Genomic DNA, 15828 nt, shown 5'->3' on the forward strand with positions numbered 1-15828 from the left:
GTTTTCTTAAATTTGTAACTTGAATAAAACATACTGGTAGCTATGTATAACCATGGATTCAGAGAGCAGTGATAACTCCATCTGCTGTGTTTGTGTCAGTTACCCAGAGCCTGACACTGCCCCGAATAGCCAAATTTGCATGTGCAAACAAAGAAGAGAAAACTCTTGTAGACTTATCTAAGATAAACTCCCGTTCCTAGCAGAGTGAACATTGTGCTGATAATGAAAACTTCAGTAATTAAGCAGCTCTTAAGATATTTGTTCAGAAATAGTTTCACTGGCAGATGTGTCACATCAGGTTATAGTAGGCTTCTGAAAATACAGAATCTGGGGTGAGGAAGCATTCAGTCTGGATGGGAGATGAAACCTGAGTTTCAATAGTAAATAATGCAGTACAGGAATAATATCTAGTCCAAAACAGAATTGTGATACAGTCTTCAGAAAGCCATTGCAATTGCAACCTTACTGAATAATGGTTTGTTTTCTGTGTATTTGAGCAATAGAAGGGTTTATCAATCACTCTAGATTTAGGTTGATGTTAAATGGGGTTATTTTTAGGTGTGAGCACCTATACCAGTGAGGTACATGTAGTATGCATATTTAATGTCTGACATTGTCTTAGAAGTGTGGAAAAATCATTTTTTAAAGGCAGTAATTAATGTTTTATTTGAGGAAAAACTTGGAAAGAACAGAATGTTTCTCTTTCTTATAGAGTAAAAATTTTGTGATTAGCTTTTTAATTTCATCATAGTAAATGCAAAATATAACAGCTGAGATTTTGTTAAGAGCAGAACACAGCTGCCAAAACCTGGTTCTGTTAGATCTCGAATCAGCTAGCTAACTTGTATTCTAACTCCCCTTATTATGTGTATGTAACTTAGAACTGTAAACAAAAAACCTGAGAATTCAGGTCTGAAATTTAACCAGCTGCTCAATGCTAGTAATGATGATGACTGAAGATACTCATGTCTCCCTTTTGTGTGTCAGCATATTAGTCAGTTGTCAAAAATAATCCCATTATATTTCTTGTCATTTTGGTTTTCTGAGAAGATGAAATAATGTTGAAAGAATTCACAGTAACAGTTATGCCCTCTCTGTTCCACATGGGCTGGGAAACTGATCTACATCACCAATGTTACAAGAAGGGGGAAGGAAATTGTCTTAAAATACGTAAGGGAGAAGGTACACATAAATGGAAAAAATTGCCTATGCTTAGAAAGAATGAAAAATCTAATGTACATCTCTCTTTGGGCAGTCATTACTGTAGTCTCAGTAGTACATGAAACATTTTCAGAACTGAAAGGATTGGAGTTTTATTGGCACGGCTGCACATCCATGCACAAGGACTCCCTTGTAAACTTCAGTGTCTTTTCTGGGAAATAAAGAAATCTGCAGATGTTTTAAAGAGCGCTGACAGAAGAAGGTTGTTGCTTAAACCTCATTTATAATATGGAAGTGGCAGGTTCTGTAATAAGTTCAACAGTAGACAAAATGTTCTAATTTGTGCTGATCCTCTTCTCTTCTTGAATTCAAGAAGGGATAAACATACAACCTTACAATGAATCCTGAAATAGGGTTTGTGGGGAGAAAAGAAATTCATTTCACTCTGATTTGTATCAAACTCTGTGGAAAGACTAGGGAAATGAGTAAGATTTTAATGGATATAAAGGATTGAAATTCATAGGTAATTAAAAGAATCCTGTTGCATCTTGTTCTGACTTTAGGCATATAGAAGCTTTCTGATCAAATATGTCCCAGAATAAGTGTTTTCTAAAATATAACCTAAGACTGTGTTTGTGTTAACAGAGGTACGGCCCTTTAGAGGTGCTGAAAGCCCTTCGGACTTGAAGAATATCCTAAATTTCCACTATCTTCAGCAAGAGAAGAAAATACTCAGCACCAGGTAGGAAGAGACCTGATCTACTGGTCTCAAAAAATGAGGAATCTTGAGATATATCAAAGAGCCTTGCATTCTGAAGTCTTGAAAGTCCTCGGGAATTCAAAATGAGGTTTCATTGTTCCTTAGGTCAAAACTCTTAGAAATAAGCCTGTCATCAAGCCCTGAATTAAATATATCTTATGATAATCTGATTGTATCCATATTACATTACTGTCTTGGCCTTACATGTGTTCATGATGGTGCCAAGTATTCCTTTTATTTCCCCTACATACTTTAATGTAATAGCCTATGTTAGCAGAAGGGTGATGATTGGGGTATGGAGGCCTAAAATTACTGAATTTTGCCTTTTCTACTCTTTTTACCCTGTATATGTAACACAATTAGTATCACTGCTGACATTTATAGTACTTACGGTGCACTGCTCCAGATACTGGAAAATCTCCAGCAGGGAAACTTGCTGCGTATCTGATCCTATTCCTTGTAAAGGATGTGGAATCACACCAACATAAATACTGATATAAGTTCTCTCAAATAAGGGCATCTGACAGACAGCAAGTATTTCTTTTGTTTGTGGATGGAAGTGAAGCTCAAGAGGGTGTTAGGATTTCTGAGCCTAAATTTGGCTGTGTGTCTTCAAGAATCGTCTGTCACAAAGTGTGAATTATGCACCAGGTATAAAGAGATGCACCAACTTTTAAGGCCTGGAATAGACTAGCAAAAAACAAATTCAGAGTGCTGTCAATTAGTCAGCTAATGACAAAACACATTTTGTCATTAGCCTGTTAAGTTTTTACCAAAACCCCTTTGGTTGTAGCCTAGCTAAGATGCAGTTAATCCACCAGTAGTTCTATACCTTATCTTTACTGTGGAACAAAGCAGAAATGGATTTTCAGAAAAGCAGACACATATGGTTGAAACAACAGTGTGGTAGGGACTTAGCTGGACATAAAGCCCAGTAATCTTATGCTGGTGCAAGAAATAAATATATAGCCTAACTACCTAAAAAGTGTAAAGTTATATTGTTTAAATTATTATTCTGTTTGCATCAGAAGATGAGGTAGTTCTTTAGTAGAGAATGGGAACTGGACATGATGTTCAGATGGTCTTGAGTGACCCTTTATATTTTGCAAGCCGGGATGGAAGTCCATGTATCATGTCAGCTCTTGAAATGAGGCGAGAGGAGAGAGCAGAACTGAATGATGGTGTATCAAAAACTGAAGTCAGACACAGAGGGAAAGAGCAAGCAGCTGTCTGGCACAGAGGGAACGCAGTGGTGGTTTCCTTTTTATTATTTTTTGCCAGCTAGCATGAATGCCTAGTGTCAAAGATTGTGAATGAAAGGGTTCTTATCTGTGGCTGTTCCAATGTTCCTAAATGTGCAAGTAAATAGTAATTAAGGATAAATGTTTAAGATCTGAAAGTGAACTACTGATTCCCTAGTTAGTAGTGATTCTTTGGTCAGAAGCCTCTTCACAGTAGAGACAGTGGAGGAAATGCTGCTGTCTGTCCTGCAGTCTGGCCTCTCTTCATATTCCTTCTGAACAGTCTGTGAGAACAAAAGGCCAAGCCTGTAAATAGAAAAGCTGCTTTTGCATATCATCACTACTTGATAAGTATAAACATAGCTTGTTCTCACTTAATTCCTGCCACAAAAGTCTTCTGTTTTCCATATGATAGAGTTTATAGCACATGGACAGAAAAACTTGGCACCTGATTTTTGAAATGCAGGTAGCAAGAAACAAGTTTGCTCATTTGTGATCATGTGTCTCTAAAACACTTCATAAAGAGTCTCCAGTGAGAAGATTTGCAGTAGCATAACAGAAACCTTTCTTCAAGAGAAAGGTTCTTTCTCAGAGAATTCAAAACTCCACTGACTGTATAGCTTTGAATTGTATAGCTTCCTGTGGACTGACACTTCTTCCTGAGAAATCACTGTCTCTGGGATCTTTTCTCCATGTCATCCTGGCAAAGTTCCACATAGTATGTGGTTACTGAAAGCTGTCCTCAGATGGTCTTCAGGATTTCCCAGGCAGGCATTCCTGAAACTGAACTGGGATTACAAAGTAGCTAATTTGAGAGCCCAGCTACGATTTAAAATAAATCCTGTTCTATCCTCAATGCTTCCAATTTTAACTTTTACACTTAAGTGGCATAAATTATATACCAAAGCCTACCAGCTGAGCCTGTTGTCATGCACCTTTCTGGCTCTCAAACAAATGAAGTAAAAAGGTAGCAAAGAGCCATCACAGAACAGCAGGAAGCTGTGTTTCTCAGAGCTTTACAGTGTGCAGGTGTGGAAGCAAAAGCAGTGAGTTAGGGGGCCGAATAAGGTGGATCAAGTCACCTGTTTGTTTAAAAGAGTAGATGGGTCAGTGCCGCTCTGCGTTGGAGACTGTGCTAGGAAGTGACTGGACACCTGACTAGACTACAGGGCAAAATGCAGGACAGGCTTCTTTCACACTCTCTTCCCTTGCCCGTGCTCCTCAAAGTCCAGATGTGGCCTGACCTTTGGTCTGTGTGTGATGTGTCTGGAAGAGAACCAAAAAGATCTGGAGCTCTGGTGTTCTGCTGTCTGGGTTGTGCTGTGGGCCGGTGTTGCAGTGGGGATCCTGCAACACGCATATATCAAACCAGGAGTCCCGTGGAAAGGAAATATATATGGACAGACAGATTCTTGCTAGCTGTTTCAGAGATGTTTATTTCTCCAGCCGCATGGCCGGAGCTCTGCCCAGGAACTGTTCCAGTCACGGGACCAAGGGTCCTTCTGCCCGCGCAGGGAACACAAACCAACCAATGGGAACGAGGCTGAGCAGGGACAGGGAAACCCCGTGTCTGTGCCCTCAGGGCCCCTCTCCCAGGGCTACACGGCAGGGGAGGGACCCCAACAGGCCGGTGAGGATGTAAACATGGTTGGGGAAGGAGAGAGCTTTCATCAGCCTCCAATCTCCTCTCAGGAAGGTGGGAAGCCCGAGAGCCGAAAACATGGCAGCATTGTCTTTTAGAATAGACTGAACATGTGAAAAATCACTATCCTAATGATAAACACTGTAATAAATATTGGCAAGACATGAATCCAGCCTCTGCAAAAATGTCTTTTTTTTTTTTTAACCTAAAATCACATTTTTCTTTAGCACATCTTTTTAAAGTTTGTTATCTTTCACCCCTCTCTAGATTGCCAGCCGTGTGGTGAAAGAAATGGCTCTTAGAACTGTTCTCTGTAGAACTGTAGTAGACATGAATACCAAACAACTTCACAAAACCACTAAATATTTGGCAAACTTCTAGTCTACTGTAATTTAAAAAAAATGCTCAAGACAAATATTTATGTTGAAGGGAGAAAAAATCCTCAGGATAAAGCTGTCAATTAATGGATAATTTCAGCCTTCCTATATAACCCTGTTCCATAAGTCATACTTCATAAAGAGTGAATACTCTTCTAATTAAACTTTTCTGAACTTTAAAAAGTATTTGAATTGTCAGTGGATGCTGCTCTGGCTTTTTTGGCATATTACATACAGGACGTCTGGCCAATTCTCCAGTCTTGTCTCAGATGCGTTACTGATCCAAAATATTTTCACCAGACACCCTGAAATGGAATCACATGTTTGCCAATTTCCATTTTGTGTATCTTCCTTAGAAAACTGAAAATTACAGCTCATGAGCACTGGTGATCTGATTGCTCAATGTCCAAACTTAACTCACTGGAACAAAATAACAACAAAGGTGCAGAAGATGATGCCCGGTCCTTGTGAGACAAAATTGTTTACAAAAAAAAAGCTACCTAATTTCCAGTTCTGAAGTTAAATCAGTGGAAATTGGTGCTCTTAAAACACTGATGAAGTACAGATCAACAGTTATGGTCCAACTTCTTCAACAAAGTTACTGCATTATTACACTGACATTTCCCTGAACCTGCCCAAGTCTCCAAAGCAAAAGAGCAATTTTCAGTATCTTTACACTGCGTAATTTTCAATTTTCTCAATTCTCTGAGCTTCAAGTCGGCATTTTTTTTTTGAGAAACATGTAAGTCAGAAGAAAATTCTCGACAAAGGTCTCATATTCTGATTTCCTTGGACTTTATAACAAGATTTCAAATGCTGTTGAAACTGCCAAAGAAGAAAAATGTGTGTTACAGTATTACAGATGATAACATAGTCCAGTCTGGAGTTCTTTCCTTCTACCCAGTGCTGTGAGAGCTTAAGCAGTGTTATTTCACTCGGCCAGGAAGTCTAGGCAGAACTTCATTAAAATACAGCTGAATGACCTGCTACACAAACTGAGCTCCAGAAGAAAGTATTTGGGAGTTTGGCAATGCTAATGGTCCTGCAAGTTGGGTCATTGTTCACTAAAGCTCTAGCCCATGGCTAAAACATCTCTTGTCATCTAGAGAGGGATAGTTTTTCCTAGATGCCCCATAAGGTGTCTGGTCCTCATACTGAAAAGTTCTACTCTGGTTCAAGTAAAAGGCTAAAATTCCTTTCGATTGTTCTGAAAAACACACTGCCCCCCTCATTTTATTCAAAACAAATGCTGATCCACCATGCCAGCCCATGCTTGTTCCAAGCTGAGGCTGTGTGTTGGAGCCACCTCTTCTTCCAGAAAATCTTCAGGGTGGAAGGAATATGGACAATGGAAGAGAGCTGTGGCTTTAGTAGAGAATCCCACAGGATATGCAACACTATGGTGATCTGACTCTGGAGGATGAACATCCAGTTGATGTTGCCAGAAGCACTCCAAGAAGCTGGTAAAGATTATAGCTAGGCCAGGTCCAGTACTCCAGGTATGATCACTCAGATGTACAGGATATTTCTATCTGAAGCCCAAGGATGGGACCATTTTAGGAACAAGTTCAGATTTGCAGAACTGGTGAGTAAAGTGATAGCCATTTAGAAGGATACCATGCTGTAACCAAAACTCGTAAATTCCTTAATTCAGACTTTGCCTGAGATATTTTGTCCAAACTCATGTTTTGACCTTGAAGGTGCTGCACATCCCATGTAACAAGTGAGAATTTCAGGAGCTGGATCTTCTAGGAAAATTTTGGTTCAGCAGACCAGCTGCAATTTGCAGGAAGTGATACAAGAAGAAATATACATAGAGCCAAAAGGTGTATCGGGTCAGGAGGGCACTGTCTGGGCTGGTGTATGGTAACAGCCTGGCTGCCTCTGACATTCCTGAGCTCTTGCACCAACCCAGCTCTTCTCAAAGCCTGCAAACCTTTTCTCAACCCTTGCTCAGTGTAATGTAGCCACCCCACCAGAAAGCTCCAGCAGGAGTTGATAGGGAGTGTATGGGTGATTTCCAGTCAAGGATATATCTAAATATGCTCTGAATAGTAAGCTTTACTTAGTGAATATTATACTTGAAGGAGAATAATATGATGTCTAGTGAGGGAGGGACTGCAGGGCCATGGGCAATCATCCAGAATTGTAAAAGAGGGCTATCTTTTATTGTAGTGTATATCAGTTTATAAATATCAGAGGGTTAAAGTGACTGCTTACAGACAGGTCATAAAAATAAAGGAACCCTGAGGAGTTCCAGGAGTAGCTTTAGTGGTGGGAACATAGTATTTTTATTCGTAATTGGATACAGTCTATCATTAGCACAGCAGTCTCTTCATTTTGTGCAGTATAAAATGGGAGGGAACAGTGTCACTTCTGGCTATGTCATCTCAGCAAGTGCTCTGTGTTCAATAAAGGGCTTCAGTCATAAAGACTGCCAGCTCAACAAGTTTCACTGAGGTAAAACAAGACATTCCTTTAAAATGTTAAAAGCTGTTCTTGCCAAAACACGATCTGGAGAGCACTAACATGCTCTGTGTTCAGGGCAAAAGCAAGATGAATATCTTGTGTCCAACTCTCTCCCCTTTTTTCTGCCATCATGAATCTCTGCAAGGTGAGTGAACACCAAATAACAAAAGTGAAGTATCGGCTGTTTCTTTATCTACTTCCAAGTGGCCTGATTCTGTTCCAGCCAGTGAACTCTTGTTCATTGAGACTGATTCTTTCACCTGCTACTTTGAGGTGATAGCCTGTATCCCTCTTTGCACAGTTATCAGTGCCTACATGGCAGTGGAGGGTCTTGCCATGCTCCTATCCTGGCCAGCCTCCCAATCGGAGCTTCCTTCTCCTCACTTGGCTGGTGCACACAGGCAAGGATCGAGCTGCCCAATAAAAGCCCCAAGATGATTATGGAGGTTCATTACAGAGTGCCCAGCTGGAGGCTTGCAGCTGCTAGTAAGGATTGCTGTGCCTCAGGGGGTCACATTGCCTTTACAAAGGTGTTTCATAAGTAAAAGTATCAGGGATGTTTTAATCCAAACCAGATTATTCCTCCCCCAAATCACAGAAGAGGCAGATTGTGCTTTCATCCTCCAGGGTTGTTTCTGCTGCCATGGAGCCGCCCAGAGGCCTGTGCTGGGGCTAAGTGCCTGCAGAGTGCTGGGACCAGTGAGGACAGTGAGCCCCACCACTGCCTCCACCTCACCACTAGCCTTCTCCTGCTGCCTCCTGGGCTGCCAGTATTGTCTGGATTGGCTATCCTAGTACTGTGCTGTTTGTGTGCTGTCAAAGGGGAAATTGCACATTATGGGAAGGTCAGATGAGATTCAGTGACCCTAAACCACCAAAGAGAGGATTTTAAAGGATTTTTAAAACCAGAGCTTTCAAGTGCACAGCCAGAAGTTAAATATTTAAATCTGTATTTAGGCATCAAAATAAACAGGGGTCTGATTTTTAAAGAGTTGTGGAACAATTTGGATTTTCCACCCTATTCCCCAGAGCCTGCAATTTGTTTGTTTCTGGCAGCCTCTTTAGATCTTTAGGAATGGAGTTGCAGTTCCAGCAATGTGGGGAAGATTGAGAGCATCCCTCAAAACTTTGCTGAGTAAGGAACTGAGGACTGAAATCCAGAAAAATCTGTGGCCTCTAGTCTGTAAAAAAACCAGCAGGAATCTGGGTGCCTATACTCGGGAGCAAGACAAAAACAAGTAAGCAAAAGAATTGAAATAAAAAGTAGGTCCTCCCTATTTGTTAACTTCCTGGCCTTACCAGTCTTGTATGGCTTTCCTAAGCACTATAGTTTCCACATCACAGCTAGGTCCTTGGAGCTGAAATTATTCCCTTGGGAGAGGACAGAAGTGGGCCCAAACCCCCTGGACTTGTGAGGCTTCTCCTTTCTGATCCTGTGTTTCACTCCTTGCACTGTGATAGGAAACAAAGCACTGTTCTCACCCTTGTCCATCTTTTTTTTTCTCTAAAGAAAGCAATAGCAGTAATGCCAGTTGCCAAAGGGGACCAATCGAAAACCATGAGATTTCTGCTGTTCTCACATAACTGTGTTAGTGGCAGGGCTGTAGCTGCTCTGCTCATTTGATCGTTTCTGGTCATCTGTTTCAGGTAGCTCTTTCTCAGCACACCTTTTTTTCTTACTTGTTTTCCTGTGTGCTTAAATTTTCCCTATTCCCTGAATAAAGAATTCAGTTGGGGCTGTGAATTCCTGTCCTGAAAACTCATGGCAGTTATTTCATTCCCATGGGAGAACAGATCCTGTGACCAAGAGTCTTAACACCTGTTGTCAGCATCTGAAAGGCAGATGCATAACCTGAAATGCTTGCCAGCATCCTTTCTGAGGTCATTTGAGAGAGGCAAGGACCCTTTCTAAGGGCAGTCCTGACCAGTTATCTCAGATATCTTTCTGAGGAAAGGATAAACTGAGCCCAGTTCAACGCTCCCACCACTGACAGTAGAGGAAGCCTAGAGGAACACATTGGATTAGATACCTAACAGCAGGCTGAACATAATTGTCAGTTGTCACTGTCACATTCTGTAAGTGATGTGTGGGTGGAGCTAGGAAAGCATTTCCAATCAACACAGCATCTCTCCTTGTACACTGTTGTACAAAGCATTAGTGAAGAAATCAAGTCATTTGTGCTCCAGAAAGATGAATTCACACTGGAAGACATGTAGAGGAGAGTCAAATAATTTTCTTTTTAACTCCTATTTAAAAAAAGGCTCAATGAGACCCCAGAGTTTGAACTGAGAGTTTGAACTTCCCACAGTTGGTCTTCCAGTTCTGGTGCCACCCCGTAAACTTTAGATCTCTCTTAGGCAGACACTCAGGGAAGCTGCTGGTACAGTGAGCATAGATATAAAGATACTGCATCCTCATGGCCCCTGCCATTTATCCTGGCCTCCTGGATGCTGTTCCCGGTCAGGAAAGAGATCACTGATCCTTGCTGGGCTTAGAACTGAAGTGGCTCTAGTTTCTGGACATGGGAACTGTTAGCTTGATGTCCTTCCATTCACTGCTCCCATTTCTGCATCATCGGTTTCCAGGGATATTGGGCGTTGCACTAAGTCTAGCACCGTGGTTTTAACTATTCCCCAAAACTGCAATAAAAATGAAACAATCCAGCCAATACTTTGATGTCTTTTTCTTACTAATCCATGAAAACATGGCTCTTACCAGCACTGGGAATTTTCCCAACAGCTTTCCTAACAAAAAGCAATATTTAGTTGACTAACAATGTCAGCTTTTTAAAAAAGCTTTTCATAAAAATGTGAGAAAGTAAATGTATTTTCCCATCAGTCCAATTGATTTCTAGGTGCCTAGATATGACCTTTGCCTGCATAAAGCAGGTTCATGAATGGGCACTGAAAGAAATAAGGAATTAATGCATTTATTGATCAAAAATATATAAAAACAAGCACTCTTTTCTAATGGTCCAAAAAAGGCTTGAGAGGCAGACAAAGCAAATAATTCCACTCATTCCTTCAACTCAAAAGATACATCAGTGTGCAGACACAGTGTTGAACAGGAAGTTCTCCATAAATATTTCAGTTTAATGGCTTTGCACCATTCTCTCTGGTACAGGCTCCTCAGTGCTCATTGTCTTTATGTTTTGAATTGATACCATGAATTATTGAGAATTCTATTCTCCGTAAGATGCTGCACCACAGCCCATAGTATTTAACCATGTATTTATTTTAGCCTTGAAAGAGAAAGGATGACAACTCTGGGAGGCTGTACTCCAGCAGCCCCAACATACACACCCACAAAGACAAAACTGGATAATAATAATAATAATGTGAGACATTGCTATAACTTTTACATTGTAACTGATAAGAGGACTTCAGAAGAATATCCATGAAGAGGATATAAATTAAATCACTTTTGTTAATTATTTGTGCTGCTGAAAGGGCCACTTAGGAACCCTATTTGTAACACATCTCCCAAAAAAGCATGAAACCAGCCTGGCCACAACAAAAATATATGTTAGAGAAGGAAAAGAGGAAGGTTATTTTACAGAGAGATGTAAGTCTTAGACCTTCAAAGATTTTTATCTGGAGATCTTGACAAAATCATCCTGAAAGGGCATGTCAAAACTAATAGTAAAATCCTGATCTCACAGTCCCCATGCCAACACTGTGCATCCCATATTTTACATTGTCTTAGGCATTTAGAGTGCATGGCTTATGATTATTACTTTGCTGGTAACTAGGCACTTGAAAACTCAGTAGACAGAAGGTAGTCAGGCAATCACTGCTCTAAACCTGTTAAGAAAGTATCTGTAGTAAGAGAGCTTGTCACAAGACCTGAAAGTAGTAAGAAGTTGATGTCTTAGTTGAAACAATTCTGAAAGAAAGAAGCCTCCCTTGGCAGTTATTTTCTCCTCATTACTTTCAAGCACAGCAGTTCTCAATTGGTTTCTGAAAACCCTCCACAAAAGGATATTTTCTCACAGTTTGTCACTTCGATTGTCACTTCTGCAAGAACTCAAGAATGAGTGATTTCTGAATATGAGAACATGATGTTAACATGATAGCTAACACCACCAGAACCACTGTTTCTATTGCTGCTGTGAAGGTCTGTTAAAATCCACTGATCAAAAAAGCCCCATCTGCCCATAGCGGATGCTATAAAGGCCAGCTATCATGGAATCTCTATCCTTGAAATCTAGCTTTGCTGAGGGAGATTTCAGGCAGCTCCTGTCATCTGCCTAGGACCTCTTTTTCCCAGAGTTGTTTTTATAGAGCCAGCATTTTTCATGTGACAGCTGTCGGATAGCATGCTAGTGACATCTTAACAGATTTATATCAGCTAATCAAGGGGGTTATGGGCATAGCATGTGGTTTGGTGCTGTTGCACACAAATTCTGGAATACAGCTAAAATTCTGTATTTTCCTACACTAGCTTTAGCTGCTTGTATTGGTCATTAATGCGTTCTCTGCAAAATCTTTCTGATTGATTTCTGTTTGTCATTTAGCTGTATGTTAAGGTATTAGCAATACATAGCTTGTGTCTAATGCTTTAATCAGCAGGCCTTGTGGTCCTTGGCTGAGAGACCAATGTCTTTTGCTCTGAGAAATGGAGAGGTTCTGGGACTGAGGCAGCTGCACATCCCATGATGAAGACAGAAATTCAGTATTTTGTTTTAATAAAGTTTGAGCCCTCCTTTTAGTCCACTGGAAGCAGATAGAGTTTCTGTGTGGAAAATGTAATAGATGACATATGACTAAAGGTTGCAGTAGAATGTCTGCATGCAGGAAGGCCGTATTCATGTTGATCAAGCAGCAATTGATTCCAGTATTCCCCTCACATTTTAGTGCTTGGTATTGGTGTCTTAATAGTGTTTTTTCTGCATATTTTCATTAATCAAAAGTGTTAGCTACATTCTTTGCCATGTTTTCCTAGTTTAAGTGCACTAAAGTGAATTATCACAGCATAAAACTAGAAAAATAAACAAATCTTTGTTTTGATACGAGTGAGTGATAAATCAGCAGTTTAAACTCAGAGTAGGTTTCAAAATATCATTTGGTTGTAAGTGCAAAGTACCACTGAGACCTAGAGACTTCTGATAGCTCGAGACATAACATTTTCATAGCATGAAGAATCTCTTCATAGAAGCTCCAGTTCAGAAAAATGTTACGACGTGTTCTTAAGTCCCACAGAAGACCAAGCACATCCTTTTCTGAGCAAGGGCCAGAAAAACAGTCTCATTTCCTCTTGCTCTTCCATTTACAATCACATAATGCCTCTGTACCAACTCAAAACATTGTATATATGGAAAAATATGTGTGTTTCATTGCAGGCAGTTACGGATAAGTGGTTCTCTCCATTCTAAAATAAATTAATCATTCTGTCTACATTTGTTCCTTATTTCATCTGCTTCTCCCATCTGTTCTCTTCCTCTCTCTCTTCCAGCTCACTCTGTTCAACTGAGATCGGAAGTTGGCCCAGCATGTGTTTGCAAATTTTATTGTATGTGTCTTCACAAGGTTTTGTTCAGAGCTTTTGGGGTTTTTTCCTTTTTAAAATCTCTTTCTTTAAAAATGGATGCAATATCCAGGCCTTTGGTCTCCCTTTTGTGGGAAGTCATAAGGTTTTCCCCTAGGGGTGGTCAAATGAGGAAGGTAGTGTTACACGAAACCTGACTGATGGAGCCTTTCTAAGCTGAATTATATGCTCAGCTCCCGGTCTTGGGGAAGACCTACTTGATAGCCAGCCACATTTAGGGAGCAGAATGTGGGGTGTTTGTGAGGCAGGACTCGGAGGCCTCTCACCTCCTGCTCTAGTGCTCCAAGCCAGAGTGACCTTTGTACCACATCAAGCACTTTATATCCACTCTTGAGAGTATGTCCAGGCATGGCAGGCGTTTTTGTTTTACTTAGGCATATATACCCTATTCATGTAGTTCCACATGCAAACACTCATCAAAGTAGATTAAATAGACTAATGCTATTCATCATGAAACAAAGCTTCTAAGTGGCTGTTTTCATGACATTTCTAATTCAAACATTTCTCTATGGCTTAACCTGTCCAATAAGCAACTGGTTTGCTTCTTTTCTTCACCTGCTATGAAGGCATCTTCAATATGAAGAAAAATGCAGCAAACCAAATATGTCATTATTCACTTGGAACATGATTTAAAGTTTTGGAAGGGTCATGCATTTCTGCCCTGCTTGACTGTTCTTGCTAAGAGAATCTTAGTTTGCTGCACATGACATTTGAGAACTGTTGTAGGTTTGTAGAACAACTTGATGTGTTCCAGGGCCGAACACATTTGTAACAGCCACATGGAAAGCCGTAACTCTTACTGGTGCATTTGAAAAGCAGAAAGATTTCCAGTGCAACTGAAGGATTCTGCTCTTCATTCTGCTGCCAAAAAATTAGAGTAACTCCACTTGAAATCAGCAACATTGTTGCACTGGAGTAATATAAAAATCAGAAATCAGTTTCCAGACCTAGCATTTTTCAGTTTTTACAGTAAAACCAAGAAAAAAACCCCCACTGAATTTGGCAACCCTTTTGTTTCTTGTCTGATCCCACTGACTCTCCCTTCAGCCACTTGTCTCTCCATTCATTCAGCCTCTCACAGGCACCCAGCACTGTTTTCAGTCTGTCATTAGATTCATTACTTTCAACTACTCGTTTTTATTTATACTGTCCAGCACATATTGCAAATGAATTTGCTTCAGTGGGTTTCCTCTTCCATGCTGTTCGTTAGTGGCAGTCATGTTATTCACAGAGAGAGAAAGTGGCTTCTTGCTTTAAGTTCCTGTGCATAGTCTAGAGTAATTTTGAGCCACCATTGCTGTCCTGACCCCAGTAACCCTAGCCTGGCTCGGCAGCAGGGTCCAGCCGGGGAGTGCTGACCGTGCTCTGTGGGGCAAGAGCCTCCAGAGATCACAGGTACTAGAAAATCAAGGGCTTTATTAAGGACGTGTGAAATGCATTTTTTAAAAAAGCTTTCACAAAGACAGCAAAAAGGACTCCTGGCAGGAGTGCCCCTTCCCCTGCCAAATTTTATATACATTCTTTAAAGTATTAAACAAATTGCATACAAGAAATAGCCTAATTTTTTCATGTGTGGGCAAAACTTATTTTTCCTTAACTTTCTTCTTAGAAACAATTGAACCATGACTCTTGAAATTTAAAAACACATGAATAACAACAGCCTGGAACAAACACCAGGCATGGAAAATTCAACTGAACTTGTAAAAGTTTAACTAAGTTATAACAGCATCTTAAAAACTGAAATGTCAAAAAGTCTCTTACTAGCAATAGAGTAAGGGTGAAGTAAATCCAGCAGTTGGTTTTGGAGGGTTGATTAGGTAACAAGTAGCATCACAGGAAGAATAAATGAAAATAAATGAATGGTGGGTAGTAACAGGTAGCACACACAAATTATAGAAGTTGTAGAAAAGTTTAGAAAGTATTTCAGAATATGTTTTTTCTTAATGTATTCTTTTCTAATCATACAAAGTATTAGTGGCATATTTAATAACAGTAAGAAAAAATATAAAATACACTGGAATGTTGCAAAGTGGTGATAAAGTGATGATAAAGTGGTGATAAAGTGATTCTTTCAAACATCTAACTATTTTCATGGCTAAGGAATAATATCTTGGGTGATCTTTTGACTTTGTTGTTCCAGTCTGATATTTTTGTAAACTGGGCTAATGTATGGCAGTCAACTCTGTGGCAGCCACTCCAGTTGCAGTGATATTAGGTCCCATTCCTATCCATGACGAAGAAAAGTCTCCATTGTAGGAAACGTGTGGAAACCAACCTTTCCTATGCATTGCAATGTATGGTTGTTAGATATGAATGACACTACTAGTGCACATCGAGACCATGGTACAGGTGAAGTTCTCTGAAATTCTCTCTTGCACTTGGTTTTTTCACCTATTTCACCCACAGTCCATGCATCCTCTTTTCTATTGCTGAAAAAATGAAGGATATATTCCCTTTCTTTGCTCTCCTACAGGAGTTTTGCATCAGAGCAAAAATAGCTAGTATTCACTGAGATGAACTGTCTCTAGCTGGAGTTCTTTGCCTAGCAGCTTACAGGGAGTCTTTCCTTCTGAGGAGCAAAGAGTATTAGCAACAAAGATGGGGTGACCATTCACTGTCATATTCTATTA

This window comes from Corvus hawaiiensis, chromosome 2, assembly GCF_020740725.1.
Source record: "Corvus hawaiiensis isolate bCorHaw1 chromosome 2, bCorHaw1.pri.cur, whole genome shotgun sequence".
Classification (NCBI taxonomy): domain Eukaryota; kingdom Metazoa; phylum Chordata; class Aves; order Passeriformes; family Corvidae; genus Corvus; species Corvus hawaiiensis.